Source organism: Pelobates fuscus, chromosome 5, assembly GCF_036172605.1.
Source record: "Pelobates fuscus isolate aPelFus1 chromosome 5, aPelFus1.pri, whole genome shotgun sequence".
Taxonomy (NCBI): Eukaryota; Metazoa; Chordata; class Amphibia; order Anura; family Pelobatidae; genus Pelobates; species Pelobates fuscus.
Genome location: NC_086321.1, coordinates 7644933 through 7654973, shown reverse-complemented (window position 1 = coordinate 7654973; position 10041 = coordinate 7644933). Strand labels below are relative to the sequence as shown.

The window sequence follows — 10041 nt, the reverse complement described above, 5'->3', positions numbered from 1 at the left end:
ATAGCTCTGTGCTATATATATATATATTTATATACCCTCCCAGAATAGCTCTGTGCTATATATATATATTTATATACCCTCCCAGAATAGCTCTGTGCTATATATATTTATATTTATATACTCTCCCAGAATAGCTCTGCGCTATATACTCTCCCAGAATAGCTCTGCGCTATATATATATATATATATATTTATATACCCTCCCAGAATAGCTCTGTGCTATATATATATATATTTATATACCCCCCCCAGAATAGCTCTGCGCTATATATATATTTATATACCCTCCCAGAATAGCTCTGTGCTATATATATATTTATATACCCCCCCCAGAATAGCTCTGCGCTATATATATATTTATATACCCCCCCCAGAATAGCTCTGCGCTATATATATATTTATATACCCTCCCAGAATAGCTCTGTGCTATATATATATATATTTATATACCCTCCCAGAATAGCTCTGTGCTATACATATATATTTATATACCCTCCCAGAATAGCTGTGCGATATCAATATCGGGCCTTGATATTTGCTGTAATAAGTTGATGTAAATTGTAAAAGTTAATATTAACCCTTTCAGGGCTGCGATGATTTGCCTGATCCCATAGCAGGATGGGGTTTATAGGAGAGTATTATTTCCCAATGGCAGAACTCATTATAACACTTTCTTATTGCATGTTAACATGATTTTATTATCCCATGTAATATAAACAAGGGTTCATTACTGCAGCAATGCCTGCAGGGCAGTCTGGCAATGAAACGGTGCTGCTGCAATTCCCAGCAGATCTGCTAGGGGGCGCACGGTGCAGCCTCACAGAAAGCTCCTGATACAGTGTATTCTGCTCCCATCCCTTCTCCAGCACTGGTTTGCACAGTCACATGGGCTGTGTGTGAGTTTAAAAGAGCCCAGATCCTCAGCAGGCAGTGCAGAGCAGGCTTCCAGATACCCATTGGGAACTAGTGGCTGGTGGATGTAACCTGCTGCCTGGACACAGTGAGTACTGATAGGGGAGCAGCCTGTGTTGGTGGCTGTGATGAGGGATGCTCTGAGATAGCACATGGGGACAATGCAAGTTATTACTGACACACTGTCTGCAGTGATTTCATGGAATCAGAAGTGGCTGAGCTAATGTTAAACTTGGATGCTGGTCCAGAATAGCCATTTCATCCAGGCTACCTCTCTGCTGGGCGTGTTAGGGGTTAAACTGATCATTAACTGTTTGTGTATCTGTGCTCCCTTTCCTAATTGTTTATTCCATCACCATGCTGGGCTATTAACCCCCAGCGAGCTGGATCAGAACAGATTGCAAAGTGACGGGCTCAGAGATTCCCCATTGCATTGCTCTGATAGTCTGTTACAATGTATTGTTGAATGCTTCTCCCATCTTTCGTAAACTCCAGATTTGTATTGTGTTATATAATTGGTCGTTTCTCTCCTCTGGGATAAGCTGTGATCTGTACGGAGCCCATTCTGTCCCTGTCCCACCCCCATCTCCGGATGGTCATTTCCAGCCTCCTGATTGTAAGCCCTATCTTTGATCGGCTTCTTCCCAAGGCATCGGTGCCACTGGTTCTAAGTCATTTCCATCTGTACATCAAGGCGTGTGTGTGTTTTGCCTGTAGCTGAGTAAGTCTGGGTGAGATGGAAGTGTTTCTGGGTGCTGGATGCATTGGTGGAGGGAGTGGATCTCTCCAGACCTTATTTAACCCAATTTCAATGCTCTGCATCCGACAGTGACTGAGAAAATGAGTGCTGTCCCCTTTATTTGATGTGCGGTCCCCTTTATTTGATGTGCGGTCCCCTTTATTTAATGTGCGGTCCCCTTTATTTACGGTGTGCTCCCCTTTATTTACTGTGCGGTCCCCTTTATTTACTGTGCGGTCCCCTTTATTTACTGTGCGGTCCCCTTTATTTACTGTGCGGTCCCCTTTATTTACTGTGCTGCCCCCTTTATTTGATGTGCGGTCCCCTTTATTTACTGTGCGGTCCCCATTATTTACGGTGTGCTCCCCTTTATTTACGGTGTGCTCCCCTTTATTTACTGTGCGGTCCCCTTTATTTACTGTGCGGTCCCCTTTATTTACTGTGCTGTCCCCTTTATTTACTGTGCGGTCCCCTTTATTTGCTGTGCGGTCCCCTTTATTTGCTGTGCGGTCCCCTTTATTTGCTGTGCGGTCCCCTTTATTTGCTGTGTGGTCCCCTTTATTTACTGTGCGGTCCCCTTTATTTACTGTGCAGTCCCCTTTATTTGCTGTGCGGTCCCCTTTATTTACTGTGCAGTCCCCTTTATTTGCTGTGCGGTCCCCTTTATTTACTGTGCGGTCCCCTTTATTTACTGTGCGGTCCCCTTTATTTACTGTGCGGTCCCCTTTATTTACTGTGCGGTCCCCTTTATTTACTGTGCGGTCCCCTTTATTTACTGTGTGGTCCCCTTTATTTGATGCGCTGTCCCCATTCCACCACTTTGTTTTTTTTATCGACTGACCCCAAACAGCTCAATTCATGGCGCGTTACAGTCTGATATTAAACATTTCCAACGTGCACTTCTGTCAACTCGCTCCCTAAGAAATCTTTTTGGGAATAAGCCTTTGATTTAATTACTACGTAGAGTCTGCACAATCACTGGCTACATCGGGCTTTTCATGTAATTTACACTCTCTCCCAAGAGCCGTTCAGACGTCTTGAAATAACGACAGGAAAGACAATTAGCTTAATTAGCAACTTAGCATTTTAAGATGACCCTCCATTTCCGTCTAAGACATTTTAATCTTCAGCCTTTGGCAGCACGGCCGCGTCTCGCTGTACGCAGATGATAAACTTTTCGAGTTGAACGACTGTTTTCTATTTACACAGTAGCACGGCTGATAACCCGATGTAAAGCGAAAATACTGGCAGTTTCCTAGCGCCAAACACAAGGGATTTCAAAATAAAAGCACAGGGAGAAGAGGTTCTATAGCTGGCGCTGTGCGATCGTCAATAAACCTCCTCGGGAGAATGTCGTGATTGGATAGAAAGCTAATATTTCCTTCCTATGTAGCAGTCAGAGAGGGATTTATCTAAACTGAGCTTTGTGGTGAATTGATCACAACTTGGCAAATTGGAAAGATAATAATATGGATTTTTCTCTCAACATGAGAAAGTGGATTCACCACAATTCGCTGTTTAGTGAATAGATCCCTTGGTGTCAGCTGCTTTCTGTGTTTGCATAAAGCTTGTTCTGTGTCTTTTCATATTGATTGCGAAGAGTCAAAGTGTGTCTTGTTTGAGCATAATATTCTTGAGATGTTAAGAGAATAATTTGTTTTCTGTATGGAGTCAGATCTATCTGTCTATCTATCTATTAATTATCTATCTATCTATCTATCGCTCTATCTATCTCTCCATCCACACAGTATGTAGGTATAAACAAAGTGTATATATTATTTTTTTTTACTTGACATTTTCTATAGACTGTGCATAGTTGTTCTCTTATTTGTTCTTTGTGTGAATGCTGCTAAACGTTGTGCGTGCGTGTGTGTGTGTGTGTAATTTTATCTGTGTGTTTCATTCCTATACTGTCCGTACTGGTAATGGGAGAGAGGGCGACAGGGTAAACTGATTTATAGTAGGAGAGTTTTCTGAGAATCATAATTTTTATTATTAAATCCGCTGCAATCTGAGTTTCTACCGGAATAATAATATTTTTAAGACACTACTAGATTCCCTCAACATTATTAACATTTGTTACATGTCAAAAGACAAACGCAGTTTTATTCTCTTTTCTCTATACGTATATTTTTTTATCCATGAATGTTTTTGAAATAAATAAATAGGTTCAGAGTCCATAGAACTTTCTAAGAATAAATCAATCATCGATTAACGTTTACCTTGCAGTCAGTATTTTCTATTCTTGTTAAAACATGTACCGTTTTCAGTTTAGTGATAAAACGTTTCTCTGAGGTTGGCTGTATGGCTTTATCAACATTGTTTTTATGTTATGTTATATTAAGTTACTGGAGGAGTTTCCATCCAGGACCTTATCACCTCTTTGTGGCTTTGAGTCGCTTTGTGTCCACAGTTTAAACTTTGCTGTGCATTTTGTCTACTTAACTATTTTTAAGACCGTTTCGTTTTTGTATATTTTGAGCAGTTTCTCAAAGCGTAAACTGTGTAATTTTTTTTGTAAAGAAATATCCGCCTTTTTCCTATTTTGCTTTTAAGATTTGTCGTGCCATATATCTAATCTCGTTGGATTTGGCAGCTGCCCTCAGCTAAAAATGTTAACTCCCAAATGATTATAAGATTGCCCCCCCCCTTACCCCTCGTGCTGCGGTTTGATAAACTAATTCATAAGGTTTCACAGACTATTTAGACAAAAGTGAACTATTGCATCCTGTTCAAAGAAACGTTTGCATGAAACATAGTATTAAGTTGCAGTTTTTCAGAGTAAACAGATTTTGTGTATTTTCACAAACTTTGCTTCCTAATTCATAAAATCTTCCCCTTTTTTTCCGTTGCAAACTGTCATTTTCCTGGCCCACAAACTCGTATAATAAACAAGATATAAATGACTTTAGTTTCCTGCTTAACTCGATTTCGTTTTGGAGCTGTATGAGGGGCGGGAGCAGGCGATAAACTGCTTATATCTGCAAAAAAAACCTTGGGAAGTTTGTCCATTGTAATAAAATTGGAGCAGAATTTGCAGAGAATCCGTTTTATTTGTATAATTTTTTGTTTGTTTTCTTTCTACCTGTTAAGTAACTCCAGGGGAGAGTTTATTAGCCGGATCCCCTCTATTTTTCTTTTTCTATTTTCTTAAGTTCCAACACCAGTTTTAATGCCCTCCTAAAAGAGTGAATGGCCTGGATCGTTAGCGGCTAAATCTGCAGATAATTGACCTGCTTTTGATATTTCCCCTCTTTGTAAATGCTACCTGCAGTCCTTTGTAAGCCAGCTCGGTGGGCCAGATACGTTGATCTTACATTTCAACATAAATGGCTGTAATCAAAGGAAAGGCTTTTGGAAGGAGAGTTAAGATTAGATGGTTGTGCAGGAATTCATTTGTATAAACTCAGATTGTTCTGAAAATGTTAACGTATCCTTGGGGACATTTTGAAACCTTTGGGAAAGGTATATGCTTTAAGCACACGTTTAATAATCTGTGAAATCTAATGAGGATTGTTTGTTGATTTAAAAGGGAGATGGAAAGTGTTAGTGAGTATGCTTAGTAATTATGGGATTTGTGAAACACCGTGTGTAAATATGGACCCACGTTACCCAAAATCAATGCATTGGACTACATGTGGGGTTCCTGTGTTTTGTTAGGGAAAGTTTTAAAAGATGTAATAGGAGTTAATCTCTTAAAATGCAGATGTACCAGGATTAAAAGATCAAACAGAGTCAAACACAAACCAGATGGTGTCAATTAAAAAAAAAATGTTTTATAATACAGTCTTATTGGGTTTATATATGTATTTATTCTCCTCCTGTCCCCACTGGCGAATTTTACACTGGTTTCAGTAGATTTCCGCTAAGGAAAGTTTAAAACAGAGAAAACTCAAGGACAGCTAACAGAGTCCCCTCAAATACACTGGTTAGAAAGCAAGGTCAATATTTTTTCGTTTTTACTCACTAATAGTAAACGAATTGAAGAATGCTGGGGATGTGTATAAGGCTAACACAGTAAAGGAATTGAAGAATGCTCAGGATGTGTATAAGGCTAACAGTAAAGGAATTGAAGAATGCTCAGGATGTGTATAAGGCTAACACAGTAAAGGAATCGAAGAATGCTCAGGATGTGTATAAGGCTAACACAGTAAAGGAATTGAAGAATGCTCGGGATGTGTATAAGGCTAACAGTAAAGGAATTGAAGAATGCTCAGGATGTGTATAAGGATAACACAGTAAAGGAATTGAAGAATGCTCAGGGTGGGTACAAGGCTAACACAGTAAAGGAATTGAAGAATGCTCAGGATGTGTATAAGGATAACACAGTAAAGGTATTGAAGAATGCTCGGGATGTGTATAAGGCTAACACAGTAAAGGAATTGAAGAATGCTCGGGATGTGTATAAGGCTAACACAGTAAAGGAATTGAAGAATGCTCAGGATGTGTATAAGGCTAACACAGTAAAGGAATTGAAGAATGCTCAGGATGTGTATAAGGCTAACACAGTAAAGGAATTGAAGAATGCTCAGGATGTGTATAAGGCTAACACAGTAAAGGAATTGAAGAATGCTCAGGATGTGTATAAAGCTAACACAGTAAAGGAATTGAAGAATGCTCAGGATGTTTATAAGGCTAACACAGTAAAGGAATTGAAGAATGCTCGGGATGTGTATAAGGCTAACACAGTAAAGGAATTGCAGAATGCTCAGGATGTGTATAAGGCTAACACAGTAAAGGAATTGGAGAATGCTCGGGATGTGTATAAGGCTAACACAGTAAAGAAATTGAAGAATGCTCAGGATGTGTATAAGACTAACACCGTAAAGGAATTGAAGAATGCTCAGGGTGGGTACAAGGCTAACACAGTAAAGGAATTGAAGAATGCTCAGGATGTGTATAAGGATAACACAGTAAAGGAATTGCATAATGCTCAGGATGTGTATAAGGGAACACAGTAAAGGAATTGAAGAATGCTCGGGATGTGTATAAGGCTAACACAGTAAAGGAATTGAATGCTCGGGATGTGTATAAGGCTAACACAGTAAAGGAATTGAAGAATGCTCAGGATGTGTATAAGGCTAACACAGTAAAGGAATTGAAGAATGCTCGGGATGTGTATAAGGCTAACACAGTAAAGGAATTGAAGAATGCTCAGGATGTGTATAAGGCTAATGCAGTAAAGGAATTGAAGAATGCTCAGGATGTGTATAAGGCTAACGCAGTAAAGGAATTGAAGAATGCTCAGGATGTGTATAAGGCTAACACAGTAAAGGAATTGAAGAATGCTCAGGATGTGTATAAGGCTAACACAGTAAAGGAATTGAAGAATGCTCAGGATATGTATAAGGCTAACGCAGTAAAGGAATTGAAGAATGCTCAGGATGTGTATAAGGCTAACACAGTAAAGGAATTGAAGAATGCTCAGGATGTGTATAAGGATAACACAGTAAAGGAATTGAAGAAATCTTGGGATGGGTATAAGGCGACCGCAGTAAAGGAATTGAAGGAATTAGGAAGGCGGAACATGATGGACACATCCCTTTCCAGCCTATGTAATACCCGGGACGTGTATAAGATTGTTGAAGCAAGCAGTAAAATCAGTTTGGCATTTCCTCATGGTAGATTAGATGTATTCTATCATTCTGTATCACAGTGATAAAGCCACAAGTATCCTTCTGACACCAATGACATGATGCTTCTTTTAAATTGATTTGATTTCGATAGTTTTAATCTAAGGCGGACTAGTACTTTATACTATATGTTTAGGGTGGGATCTTGGCCTCCTTTGTTAACGTTCATTTTTCAGCTAGCAATATGGTCCTTGCGTTTTTTTGGGGGTTTTTTTGAGGGTGGGGATTTTTCAATATATATTTTTAAATGGGACGGATGTGAGCCCAGAACACACGGCTCATGTTAGAGATAGGACCAAATGACCCCTTTTCTTGCAGTGTTTGAGCCAGACGCTACATAGTTCCTAGCTGGAGTTTATCAGACGACAGGCCATTTCACTTTCACCAGCTGTAAAAATGATTATTGTTCATGTTCAGGAATGCCGAGAGAAGTGCTTTCCAACAGCGATCTACTGTATTAAAAAAAGAATAAAAAAATAAATAAATCCCACTTGTGTGCTCTATATCCCCTCCGGCTCGCCTGCTCTCCCACCCGGCACTGTATACAATTCCTGCAGATCTCTCTCTTTTTGTCGTGCGATGGCAAAGCACATTGTTGGACCTTATTGTCTTTTAAAATGCACAGAGGCACACAACGTTCACATTCTTTTGTCCTCCTGTGTCTATGGCACTGCAGGAGGTGAGCTATCATCATGCACAAACCTCCCACACAGACAATTATTAACCTTACTGTCTTGTTAGGTCCAACAGAATATTCCATGAAAGGTTCAGATTAGCCAGCACACACACATCTGCCAATGAATATACCGCATTCCTACCAGATAAATGACCTAATAAACTATTAAACAGAAACATGCCTTAGTTAGCGATAGGACCCTAGTGAAATAGTGCACCAGATTAATAGTGAAAGAGAACACTTGGACATGTTATTATACATTATTGTTGGATGTTGGTGTGTGGTCCCATAATTGCACCAATTTATGATTGGCTGTAGGTTTTACATATATTGTAGAGTGAGACCTCCACCACAAACAGCATTTATTGCGGATTCGTCTTGAGATTTATGGGGGCATTTGGTGAATTACTTCAAAAGAGCGACAAAAAAATATTGCTTGTAATTCTCTGCTACATTAGACGTGGACAATGGGATAATGTGAGAACACGGGCGCGCGTGGCCAGACCCAACGCGGTATGTCGTAAAGGAAGAACAAAGTATATCACGACCAACAGCCATAAACGAACTTGGGAAACTTAGGCATAGCTTTAGGAATAAAAATTGCTAATAGTATCTTAGTAGACGTGTAAAGCAGGAATAAACGTCTGTATGTTAACAAATCTTTGAAAAGCACTTTAGGAATCGTGTGTGTGTGTGTGTGTGTGTATATATATATATATATATATATATATATATATATATATATATATATATATATATATATATATATATATATATATATATATAAAAAATGCAATAATCCCCTGCACTCACGCTCAAAAAATGACGATACCGGGCGCATCACCAAGGCTCCAATAGACAGAAATCCACCAAGGAAGGCTGCTCTCCGGGTTTAAAACAAAAATTTATTGATACAGCGGGGGCCGAAACGTTGGTCGTTATTTTTAAACTGTATCAATACATTTTTGTTTTAAACCCGGAGAGCAGCCTTCCTTGGTGGATTATATATCCACCAAGGGCTAAAAAGATAAAAACCTTTACTCAATAATAGTTTATCCACTCCAGAGTTTTGGCAGTAGCCATTGTAGGCACTTTTGCCCATTCTAAGGACACCTGTAGATAAACCAGGGATTGCGCCGGCTTGCCTGGATCTGCAGACGGTTCCCGGCCATTTATTTTACTTACAATAAGGATTTCCGAGTAACTGTTACTGTGTATTTAACATGATTGCACTTAACTTATTTTGTATTGAGAGGAATATGAAAAGATAATCAGAGTGTAAGACAGTTAAAACAACCAATAACAGACAAATATTGCTAAATATTTTGAAACCAATTGTGTAATAGAAAGATTTTAAGGAGACCTTGTCGGAGGACATTTTACATATACGTCTATAACAGGTTTTTATTTGATCTATTCAGACATACCAGCAGAAAAGCACATGTTTTCTTTTGATAAATCTCTCCTTAAGATCTGCACAAAACCTGCCTTTGCAAATAAGTAATACAGGGAACTTTATCAAGGTAAAACCAAGTGCTATTTTGGGAGTAAATGTTAAGAATCACCATGAAACGTAGAGAACTTTGCACCCGAATTAGCTTCTGTTCTGCCTTAATAAAATACCTCCCTCCCCACCCCTGAGGGCCAAATACTACATTCACTTAAGCAGCATCAAGATATACGTGCACCGGGCCGCCCAACCATCACGGTCCTGGTGGGATAGTCCCAATTGTTGTGTCTTGTCCCAATGTTCCGACTCTGTTTCTTGGTGACTTGTTTTAATGTCTCTAACTAGCACAGTGTGAGAGCGTTATTAACCGCACTTGCTCAGGACATTAGGACCCAGCAGAGATCACTGACACAGTGGTCTCGGCATGTCCGCCAATTTTTGTGGTTTGTGAGGTCACATGGTCAGTCATAACATCGATGAGGTTGTTATATAACTCATACTCCAAACAATCTATGGGGGGAGGTTCAGGACGCTGTGGGGGGTAGGGCTCTGATGGTACATCCCCGTGACACCACCAGCTTCACAAGTGACATCCAAAATGAGCAGGCGTTCCCGAATCGACAGAAGCGCT

General features: G+C 39.7%; 1 protein-coding gene across 1 annotated transcript in view; it reads left to right on the top strand.

Moving 5' to 3' along the window:
- The first annotated feature begins 877 nt into the window (after positions 1-877).
- CNTFR (ciliary neurotrophic factor receptor) overlaps positions 878-10041 on the top strand; it is a 572999-nt gene continuing 563835 nt past the window's right edge. The window contains exon 1 of the mRNA XM_063453544.1: positions 878-1000. The gene's annotated coding sequence lies outside the window, so the exon portion shown is untranslated. The remainder of the gene's footprint in view (positions 1001-10041) is intronic.